This window comes from Podarcis erhardii (genome assembly GCF_964252035.2).
Source record: "Podarcis erhardii genome assembly, chromosome: 2".
In the NCBI taxonomy this organism is placed as follows: Eukaryota; Metazoa; Chordata; class Lepidosauria; order Squamata; family Lacertidae; genus Podarcis; species Podarcis erhardii.
Window position 1 is genome coordinate 97753620 of NC_138498.1, and position 12237 is coordinate 97765856.

General features: G+C 41.9%; 1 protein-coding gene across 13 annotated transcripts in view; it reads left to right on the top strand.

The window, feature by feature from the left end:
- FOXP1 (forkhead box P1) overlaps positions 1-12237 on the top strand; it is a 553244-nt gene that overhangs the window by 194183 nt on the left and 346824 nt on the right. The window lies entirely within an intron of this gene.

Below are 12237 nucleotides of genomic sequence, written 5' to 3' on the forward strand. Positions count from 1 at the left end.
ACCATGGCCAAATTCCATTTGACATACCGGTTTTACACCAGCCTCCTACTAGGTGCAAATAATTTTCTTTCAATAGATTTCAGTAGGGGGGGATTTAAAAATAGCCACTCCTGGTTTGGCAATAGACCTGCCTTCATCATTATGACAGATAATAGTGTTGCACAGCACACAATCACACCACACTATGACCTCCAACATTTTAACCTTGCACAAGGAGGCCACAACTCAGATGAAAGGGCATGTTATGCTGCCCACACTTCAGAGCTCTCAAGAAATAATTTTGGTGATTGTGAACTTTGGGGGGGGGGGGATTGTGCACTTTTCACAAAAGCAGTCTGGCCACACAACACTTCAGTACTAAAAAAATTCTACCTAGAAACCTGACCTTGGAACTTGAAACACACATACACAGCTACATTCTGCTGGAACTCCTGGAAGCCCAGGACAGAGCACCTTGCACAGGTAAGCACACGAAGGGGGAGATCTTGCTATATAAAGGATCATTGCTATAACTGTATCCTATGACTACCCCCTACCTCAGGGGTCAGCAAACTATTTCAGCAGGGGGCTGGGCCACTGTCCCTCAGACCTTGTGAAGGGCCGGACTATATTTTGGAAAAAAATAATGTACGAATTCCTATGCCCCACAAATAACCCAGAGATGCATTTTAGATAAAAGCACACATTCTACTCATGTAAAAACACCAGGCAGCCCCCACAAATAACCCAGAGATTTATTTTAAATAAAAGGACACATTCTACTCATATAAAAATACGCTGATTCCCGGACCATCCGCGGGCCTGATTTAGAAGGCGATTGGGCTGGATCTGGCCCCCGGGCCTTAGTTTGCCTACCCATGCCCTACCTCCTTTGAGTTATAAATATGATGAATAATAATAATTAAGAAACGAAGACTGCCTCGTCTGTAATGTATTGCTGTAACGCCCTCCCAATGTCTCACCCACACAGGAGAGACACTCATCCCTGCACACAGGTAAGCCCTGTCTTGGCAAAGGTTAGGCGCTCCATTTCCACTGTTGGACAAACTCTCATAAGCACGTTCACTTTGCAGCCCCAAGTCACTGTGCCTACCAAGCTTCATTACCCCCCCCCCCCCGGTGGACAGGGTATATATTGTTACAGACTAGCTCGGTTCTGTTTGGGTGGGAGCATGAGGCACTGGCTGAGCATTCAGTTAGCACCACTCAGTTTCCCTTCTCTCACTTACTGTGAATTCATGTTCCAGGCTCTGTACTGCTCATATTACTCTGTATGGGTCTTGCCTTGCTCTTCACAGGATGCTCTCCCACAGCTGCAGGATCCCTTGCTCACCTGTTCTATGGCAGACTGTGCTGGAAGCGCAGCAACAGCGACCAGGGTGCTCCTGTGGGGTTGTTGATGAGCTTGCTCCGAACAGACTCCTGTACCCTTGCAAGCTCCATGACACACACTTATTATGTGTTTCCAGCAGAGAGCTGGTGCCATGGGAGACATGTCACTTGCTGCTATTCAGTCTGTCGAGCTACAGCCCAAGGCACTGAAGTGACTAGTTGGCAATGAGTTTCCTTTCAGAATCTAAACTATTTTGGATGTCCATCAGTAAAGGCTTTGAATGTACTATGTGTGTGTATTCTTTGGACTGGTAGATATGGATCACTTTAGCCCAGTCTACTATGCTCTGGCATCACCAAGTCTCAAGATGGGAATCAGAGGGAGGTGGGCAGAGAGCTTTACAAGCTCAGAGGGGGTGGCCCAACTTCTCTGCTAAACCAGGTACCTTGTATACAGCCCAGCACAACTGGGATGTTTGCTGCTTGTCAGGATGTGTGAAGCAGTCAGTGGGAAGTAGGGGGAAAGAGATGAAAATGAGAAGATGGGAATGAGTCCTGCTGGGATGTTGGACCAGCCTATCAAACAAAAAGGGTGGTGGTAGGCAGGTCACATGGGCTTCCAGCAGGTGGTCCCATGTAGGGGCTGGGTTATTGATCCATGCCGTGCTCTTCCTGGTGGTGTTGGAAGTGTGTTGTGGGGGTGGGGTTCTCTCTTTTCTTAATATGGGGTTATGCTTTGGATTCAAACTCTGGGACCAGGTCTATTCTTGTTCCAGCACCGACCTGATTGTGTATGTAAGCCTGGGGAAATTATTACTGTTCAGCTCTGTAGTTTTATGGTTGGTGTTAGCCTGTTTTGTTATCTGCTCTTCCACTTAATGCATTTGTATTTTAAAGTAAGTTTTGTTGTTCACACTCCTGACATCTTGTGAAGAAGTGTGGGATATGAATGAATGAATGATGTTAAAGGTGAGCTGCTCTAGCTAGTTTGTTTGTCTCCTTCAGCCCCTGTGCTCCTGGTGTCTATGACCAGGTGCTGAGGCAGGGGAAAGACATGTGCTCCATGATGTCTACTGCTGTGGCTGGGTGGTTAGGAAACTGCATTGTGGAGGTGGCAGTGTGGGTTCTAGTCTCAGGAGCTTCCTCTCTTTTACCCATTGCACAGCATGCCAAGAAGAGAGGAGAGTCCTATTTGCTTCTTCCTCCTTGTGGGTTGAAACTCCCATGCCTTGCTTCACAAGGAGTGGCTGAAGGCTGCTGCTGTTAGAGTATGTTTTGTGGCTGTCCTTGGGTGTCCACTAGCATGTCTTCTCTTTCCTCCCCTTTGTGTGTGTGGTCTGCCTGTAGGAATGACTTTAGACTGACAGTAGCAGGCTTCTTGCTGGCTTTGCCACTAGGACTGATGGAGTAGGGGCAGCTGTACTGTCATCTTGCATACTGCCTGTGTTGATGTTGTTGTGAGTTTGTTGGTGCCTCTGGTGTGGGCAGTGTATGGCCATTGTAACCAGCATAGTCTTAGCTTGGTGGGATGTGGTTTTGTTTCTAGGGAAACGGGTGTGGGCCGGCAGGGGTGTCTGCTATTGTTACACCACTTTTGTATTTTCTGGTTGTGTTCCCCAGTACAATTGATCTGGTGGCTGTTCTGTTGGTGCAGCAGCGGTGTGTCTCCACTCCCGTCATTCTGTGAGTGCGAGACTGCTCCTTTAGTCAGCAGTTAGCATACTAGAAGTCAACAGTGGGATTCTCATTATAGAGCCTGTCTGAATAATTAGTAAAATCACTGTTTGCTTTTTTTGGCAATAAAAGAAAACTTGCTCTTCACTGAGACGACAGGATGACAGGAGCACTTTGCAGCGTGGTCATTAGTGTGTGCCTGCCATCAGTGTCATGAAACAGTGTCAAATTAGTTAAGGCCCCCTCAGGAGCTAAACTGGACCTGCAAATTATCCTTCTACATCCTAGGAAATCATGTTTGCTAAATCTCAGATCAAATGTGAGCAAATTATTAGAATGGCTCATAAATTACCTAATTTATAGGCGTGTAACTTCCATAAGTAGATAACACAAGGTAAAACTTCTTTTAGCTGTGTTTAGTTTTTGCTTCTGATCTTTTATAATATGAAAGATATAATACAGTTGAAGGCACATCTGGTTTCTTTTCAGGTATGGAGGGAAAAAATATGTATACAGCTGCGGAATGACTAAAGCCCTAAAGGAAGTAAATGTAAATCCACTGACAACAATATAATTAAGTTTGCTATCTCATAGCCTGATAAGTCACTGACAATAGTTTTTCTTCTTGTAGTGGCAGTTGTTCATTAATGAGTTCAGCAATTAAGTTTGAAAGATTACAGCCTTTGCCAAGAGGATTTATCTCTTATATTTTTTCCCTGATACGTTCTTAACCATCTTGTAAGCTTTTTTGTTAAATAGGTATAAGACTACCTCTAAAACACATTAAATCCTATTAGAAGATGTGTAAGGCCCTAAAATAATTTTACAGGCTGTTTACGTATTTAATACTGAGAAAACCATAAGAAATCCATCTAGCATGCTGATGTCTCTCACTATGGGGTGCTCATAGGTCTTGTCAGTAGCCAGCTTGCACTGTGTGAGAGTGAGAAGCTTTTGTTTTTGAAAAGGAGTGATAATTTGTTTGATAATTTGGGTTAATAAGCACTGTAAAGCTTTACCTTGTATATGTATGCCAATATGTCTATATAATATATATAGATTTGTAATGGGCTGCGTTTTTTTTTCATTCTTATGGGAAAGTTAGTTTCCTATACATTAGGTAAAGGTAAAGGGACCCCTGACCATTATTTTTTAATTAATTTGCTTTGTTTAGATTTATGGGACACACTGGGCACACTGTTTATTCATTTATCCCCGAACAAACCACTACCTAGGGAATGAATTAATAAGCTGTAATATTGGTAATTGAATCAGCATTTTTAGAAAGAACTAGCGTGCAGAAACATGCAAAGTGTTCATAAGAGCAATCTCTGAAAGCGCCAGAGGTTATGCTCAGTTTACCTGTCAGCACATTTAACATAAAGTAGGTCGTAGACAGTTTAGTAAATATATGACATTCCCCCATAACTATACTATTGGAAGAATCAACACCAGCATTTTGAGTAGGGCATTTCAAAATTTTTGAAAAACTTTTCCAGAGAAACATATGATGTGTTAAGCTAATTTTGACATTTAAAAATGTTTTATCTGGAAAGCTACGTACTATAGAGGTGGCGGCAGCGAAGCAGCTATCACAGGGATTCCTTTTTGCTTGCTGTGGTCTTGTGTGTGCAAAATACTTGTGTGCAGCTGCTTATCACACAAAACAAGGATTTCTCCATGCTGCTGCAAACCTTGGGTGGAATCAGTGTCGTGCTAAGGAGAGTGTTCTGTCACCACAAGCAATTCTGCTTGTCAAATGGAACAATCTCTTCTCTCTTGGCCCCCCTCACTGTCCAGGGGATTCTCCTGACCCTCCAAAGCAGTTTTAGAGGGGGCAGGGATGAAAGGAGGAAAAGTCTTGTTTCGCTAGCTCTGGTTGCACTGTTTTTTGCTAGTGCAACAACTTAGTTTGATCTGCCCCCTTCCTTGTCTTTTTAAGCGTAGGCTTTAGATCAGGGATGGGGAACCTTTGGTATTCCAGATGTTCATTGTTAGATTCCAAGTTCCATTAGTCCCCATGACCAATGGTTGGGGATGATGGAAGCTGTGGCCCAATAATGTCTGGAGGCAGTCCCTTGATCCGCTTGGCAAAATGTGTGTAAACAGATGCCATTGGGAACCACTTGAATCAACTTTCACATTGTAATGCACATTTTGTGTGCATTTACTCTGTAGATTCTTAAAATAAGTCAAACAGTCCATTGTTTCTGTGGCACATTTAAAACAAACACATTTATTATGACATGAGTTTAAGCCTTCTTCTGTTGTCTTTATTGTTGTTTTTTGCTAAGTCAGGCTGGTATAGTTACTCTTCTGTAACAAAAACTCATTTGTTTGAATGTTGAAGAACAGCAAAATGTTGATTTGTTATGTTTAATTCCATGGAGATAGTTGATCTTTATGCATATGCTGTCTCCCCCAAATATTTGATTTAATGGGTTTTTCAAAAATACCAATTCTCAATACAGTGGTACCTCGGGTTAAGTACTTAATTTGTTCCGGAGGTCCATTTTAAACCTGAAACTTTTTTTTTTAATAATATTTATTGAAGTTTCCACAAAAATCCAAAATATAAAAGAAAAAAAGAAAAGAAAAAAAAAGAGAAACATTTGCATTTAGGCCTTACTTTCATTAACATCCTTCCAGGACTTCCCCACCCCACACCCTCTTGTATTCCATTTCCATTAAATTAATTCAACAAGTTCTTACCCCAAATTTTAAGCTTATTATCATTGATCCAATGTTCAAACCGTCCTTCAACTTAAAAATATTTTCCCCCCCTAAGATCGACCCCTGTTCCCTTCCACGAGTTCCCCTCTTTAATACACAGAACAGAGCAAAATAAAGAATAAAGAACAAAATATAATTTTACACCCTTTGGATTCCGAATTTCCCTCCCCCCTTTCCCGGATTCGATCCCCAATGTCCATCAAATCTGCTGTCAGCCTGGAGACCCCACGTCCATGTCCAAATCTCTCTCAACTCCACTTTGCCGTCTTTTTGATAGTCTTTGCCATCTTTTTGATAGTCTTTAGTTTCAAACACCCAGTCTTGGGAAAACTCTATCTCAAGAAGGTCCATTTTTTCCATCCAGATCTCTATGTTTAGGAATAAAACTCAAATTTTGTTTCTTAGTCCTTTTAAATCTGAATGTCCCAAATGTTCCCACTTCCAGCTTTATCCAATTCTTGTTGTTCTCTTTCCTCAGTTTCCTCTGGTTTCTTTTCCTGTTCCGCTGCAAAAACGTTCTAATTCCAAAAGCTTCTAGTTCCTCTACAGAGGCTTTATTTGTTCAGGAACAAAAACTAGCGTCAAGTCCCTTCCGTTCTTCAATAGATGTATCTATTGTCTCCTTTAGTGTAGAGACCTCTGTAGACAAAACAATGTTTCATTTTTGCAGCTTTCCCAGGAGATAAAAAATCCTATTCAATTCCATGAGTATTTTTCCACTTACATCGATTCTTGTAGTGTCCCAAAGCCCCCTCTAGAGGGATTATAGTAACTCAGTTTCCTTCCAGATCACACCCAAAAGTCAAAGTAACATGTTATCCCTTGTTTTCAACAATTTATATCCAAATTGTAACGAATCTAACCGGCAAAGTAATCATAACAAATTTCTCTTTTTATTCTCCAACTTTGACAGCTACTTTGACAGCTGTCAAAATCTCTATGTCTCCTCACCAGGCGCTCTCACGGATCACTCCCGGTTCCCGGGGGGGTTGCAATTTTGCCCACACAATCCACTTTTCTCCTCCAGCACAATCTTATAATTTTCCATCGTGAAATTAATAACTTTTATCAATAAAAAACAAACTCTTCTCTCGATCTTAATTGTCAGATCCTTGCTTTAAATCCTCTGCAACTGGGGGGAGACGGACTTCCTTTTTACACCTCCCCCGCTCGTTCCAAATTTAATTTTTTTTTTCCTTTTAAATCCGATTTTCCAATTACTCACGGGTTGTTATTTTTAGTCCAAATTTTCAATGGAAGAAGTCAGCGCTCTCCGTCAAATGGCATGCGGCTTCGCTCGGCAGGGGAAGCGGAGGACTCATAGCACCACACCACCCCCATCCCCCGCTCCGCAGCCTTTAAAAAGGCTCCTTCGCGGGTCGGGGGGCGCAAACGGTGCCCGACGAGTCACCAGGTCCATGGGCTTCTGCGCCCATGGTTTTTGAGGGTCCCCGCGTCACCGGCGCGGTGGGACCCAACCCCTGCCGAGCAGGCTCCCTCCGGAGCTTGGAGGGAGTCCGCCATTTGGCGATGGCGCCAACCCGGAAGTCCTAAACCTGAAACTTTTCTTAACCTGAATAGCTAATGGGACCTCCTGCTACCGCCGCGCCGCCGGAGCATGATTTCTGTTTTCATCCTGAAGCAAAGTTCTTAAACTGAAGCACTATTTCTGGGTTAGCGGAGTCTGTAACCTTAAACGTATGTAACCTGAAGCGTATATAACCTGAGGTACCTCTGTATTTGTATGGTTTTTCCTCCATTCTGTTCCTCTGGTTCTCCTGCCTCTGTGCTTTATGGCATACATTGTCTCTTAACACTTTTTATCAGTGTAGCAAAGTGGCATGTTTGCATTTGGACTCCTTTAGACTTTTGCAGTGGGCATAAACATACCAACCCCTCTCATTCTGCTCCAGCCTCCAGCTACCTTTTGGTGAAAGAACTCTCTAAATTCTTGGAAATAGCAGGGACATCTATTTGGAACGTGATGTGCTTGTGGAAATGTGTGTGCATGGGCCAGTTACTATGATACTCAATAAGTCTGGGAATCAATTGAAAATGAAACCATTTTTTGTGTAGTTCCAAATGTGAAGTGTTTCTCAAGTGTTTTGGCAGATTTCAACCACATCAGTGTGGCTTCACTTTACAGGTCTTCTAAATGTTTCTTTTCTCTCTCTCTCTCCTGCTGAACTTGTCTTAGTGTTACTTAACTTCCTCTTAGTTGTCAAATAAACACTTCTCAGAATACCACATCCTTATATCAAAAATTTGATCTTGGAGGTGCTATGTTCTGAGTTATGGTGTTTGGATCAACCATTTTTGTTGACATTTTATCACTCTCTTCAATTGTACCATGCACAGAGCCTGTGCATTGGCAGCCGTGGAGATGTGCCAGTTCACACTTGCTAAGGATCTGGCTCACATTGTGGAAGACATATTTAGAGTCTGGATTAATGATGAGAAAGGCAGTGCTGCATGTAAAGACCTGTACAGAGAAAAGCTAGAGTGATGGGTGAAGTCTGAGTCACAACCCGCATTTGCCTGCTGTGTAGTGCCTCCGATGAGGATATCCCCAGGATTTCCTTTCATTTAGGTGTGGTTATTACTGGCAGTGTACCAAATAAAGGCTTTGCAGGTCCTGATAAGTTTTGGAATCTCTCGTTTAGGTTGATTACTTTGGTCCTTTTTCACTAGATTCGTTATGTGAAATGACGTATGTGAATTCGTTATGTGAAATGACGTAGTCTAGTACCTTGCATCTCTCTCTCTCCCCCCCCCCAAAAAAAACCCCCTCTATCTTAAACATGGGCAGGCAAACTAAGGCCTGGGGCCGGTCCGCCTTCTAAATCCAGCCCTGGACGGTCTGGGAATCAGCGTGTTTTTACATGAGTAGAATGTGTCCTTTTATTTAAAATGCATCTCTGGGTTATTTGTGGGGCCTGCCTGGTGTTTTTACATGAGTAGAATGTGTGCTTTTATTTAAAATGCATCTCTGAGTTATTTGCGGGGCATAGGAATTCATTCATATTTTTTCCCCAAAATATAGTCTAGCCTATAGTCTGGCCCCCCATAAGGTCTGAGGGACATTGGACCAGCCCCCTGCTGAAAAATTTTGCTGACCCTGATCTTAAACATTTAGTGAGGATAAGAAAGCTAGAATGCAAGCCAATTGATATGTATGACTGGATTGTTAATGTTAACTAACTAACTTCAATCAGTTCTCCCAGTTATTGCTAAATAGAGCTTAATTTACAGGACAACTCTCATAGGTTTATCTACACACTTTACTATGTTATGATGAGCTCTTTTTCACTTTATAGAAGGAAGGAACAAAACCTGTCTATGCTTAAATGAAATGCCTGTATTTAATTAATTGGCAGTGAATTTGTGCATTTTACTCTTGTTTTCTCAAAGGGAGTTTGGATTACTAGGGCACTGTGGTTACTTTCAAGGCAGCTGCAGGGATTTACATAGAAAACAGAAACTGGCACAAGGAATAAATTTTCTAAGCCAGCAAAAGGCTCTGAACATGTCCTGTGTGGAATGTGCAAAGAACTTTATTCATAAACATTTCTCTGCATACACATGTGTGCACATGCACTTGTCCAATGTCCATCCATCTATTGTTTTTTATTACTTGTTTTGACTTTCTAGGCCAATTTTGAACCTGTATTCAAAAGCTGAAAAGTATGGTTAAATGCAATATAGGGTTGTTTGTACATTTAGGATGTTATAGTTACAATTTGTTTCCTTGAATTGGCCATTACTTACTCAGTGAATGCTTAATTCTTTCTTGAAAAAAGCATTTCTGGTGATCTATGTTAGACATTTAGTTCACTTCTGAGAGTGCATTTTATGAAATAAAACACCATGGGGGGGGATGATGCCACACTCTGGAAAGCAATTTTGGGTTGTTGTTGTTTTTTACATTATTAGTATATATAGAAGGAATCCAACCTCAGATTTATTTCTTCCCAGACTGATTTTTGTTTACTAATATAAATGTGACAACTAGTAGAAAACTGATAGCATTTATTTCATTGTTCTTGGATTAGCAAGTTGTTTATTTATTTATTTTTAAAAATAATGCATTCCAGAGTTCAAATGTGAACTCATGGCATTTGTGTGCAGAAAGCCCAACATGCGTGAAATTAAGCACTTTCAAAGTGGATAACAGCACTGAGTGGTCCAATATGCATCATCTTACCATTAGTGGTAAAATGGGTAGCTTAGATATATTAGATCCTGATATTTGCTACATCAAGCAAGTGTGTGTGTGTGTGTGTGTGTGTGTGTGTGTGTGTGTGTTTGCTTGCATATAGTTATGGATGCACCAGAAGCTCCCTGTCATGCTGGGCTGTAGGCAGTCTGCTTAAATGTGGATTCCATGGTGCCAGGTATCAACAGGACTTGGTGGCTATCATTTCTCCAGGAAAAAGAGCAAGGTTATTTGCTGGTTAGGGTAAAAAAAACCCTAAGTATTCCTCAAAGTGAGCTGGAAACATGAGGCAAATATGGAGGAAAGAAGTAGGCTGGAAGTGCTTATCACAAGCGGATAGAGAGCTATACAGCAATGGATACATGCTGATATTTCAAAATTCCTCTGAATCCCTTTTCTGTCAAACCCTTTGGATCTTTGAGATAGTGAAATTTGGTTATATATCAGTTAGTCATAACAGCAATGTTTCACCATATCAATATAGAAGTAGCGCATATGTTTTAGATGAAGTAGCCCTTAATTCCACTGAAATGCTGTAAATGTAAATGATAGAGTGGGATCAAAGTGCTGCATTTCGTAAGTAAGATGCCAAAATAACTTGCTTAGCTGTAGATTTATTACCCACATCTTAGTTATTTACATTATTTATGGCAACTTGTTGCCTGTTGCTCAGAACATTGGTATATATCCTTCGCTGCCACTTCATTCTGTGTAATGGGAGGAAGGGAGGGTTTTAATTATTTTAATTTTGATGTGTGTGGTGTTTTCAGACTCTTAACATATATTTAATCAGTTTCAGGTCAGATATAGATAGAACTGGATTTAGGGACCTTTGGTTTATAGCATGGCTTCTCGCAGCGTAGTATTATTTTAGAGCGATTCCACATTTTGCATGGTCCTCTACTGCATCAGTGTGTGCTTGTGTTTATTTGCTGTAGTGAATGTACCTTTGAACATTCAGTAAATATGAACATGTCATTGAGCAGGCGTAGGCAAACTCTGCCCTCCAGATATTTTTGGGACTACAACTCCCATCATCCCTAGCTAACAGGACCAGTGATCAGGGATGATGGGAGTTGTAGTCCCAAAACATCTGGAGGGTTGAGTTTGCTTATGCCTGTCATTGAGCATTTGGGAACGCCTTTCTCAAAATATCAAACAATGGAGAATGGACAGTCTGAGCTCAGAATGCCCATCCTCTGCACAGCTTATTTCTTTATTTACGAATGTATAATCCACACTTTCACAAAAACATAGCAAGATAGAGTACAACATAGAAGGGTGACACCAATGAAAGAGCCATTAAAAACCCAATTTTAAAACAAAACGAAAAACAATGTTGTAAAAGCCTGTCTAAACAAATAGACAAAAAGTTTTCGGAGGGCATCTGAAGGAAGCAAGGGATGGTTCCTGTCAAACTTCTACTGGTAGGGAGTTCAATGGTGCAAGGCCTGCCACACTAAATGCTCAGACCTAGTGAAGACCATCTAAACATCAGAGCCATGGGGAACCACCAGTAGTGCCTAGTCAGAGAATCACAGTGCTTGATACTCATATTGTCAGGAGGGAGCCAGCAGTAAATCACACAGAGGTGGTGAAGTTAACTCTTTATTAGAAAAACAGGATCTGCGCAGGAGTACAAAGCCTAATGAGCGCAGCAACTCTTCTTCATTAGGTCTTGCCCCTATGAGGCAATTGCAGTCACTGAAGGTCCCCATTTTCCCACACTTGCCTACATCCCCTCTTCTCCTGGGTCTTTCCCAAGCAATCTAAGACTGCGCCTGGATGTCTGCCTTTGCTCCTCCCATTTCATGCCTTTCCTGATACTGGGAGATCGGGGGAGGCGAGCTTGTTGCAGCAGGCGGGGGAGACACCCATGCTTCTTCACCAGCCTGACTTGTCTCTGCCTCTTGACCTCCATCATCCTACTCTCCTGCTTCATTTTCTGCCTCTGATCCTGAACTTCTCTCTGCAACGGATTCTTCCTGCTCACTAAACCATGTTACCTCTTCTGCTTCTGATACAACCTTCTCCCAGTCTTCTCCCTCTGACCAGTCATTGTTGTCCCATCACCAGTTCACGGTCTCTGAGCCTTCTTCCTTTGGCTGTGCTACAGCTGGATCTTCCCACCATTCCTCCTTGTTCAACCAGTCCCTGACATCTATTTTCTAGGAAGCCTAATCATTGTCAGGATGATGAAATAACCACTTATATTTTCTGCAACTTAAACTTCAGCAACTATGTCTATAGGAAAATAAATTATCCTCCTCCCCCCAAAAATA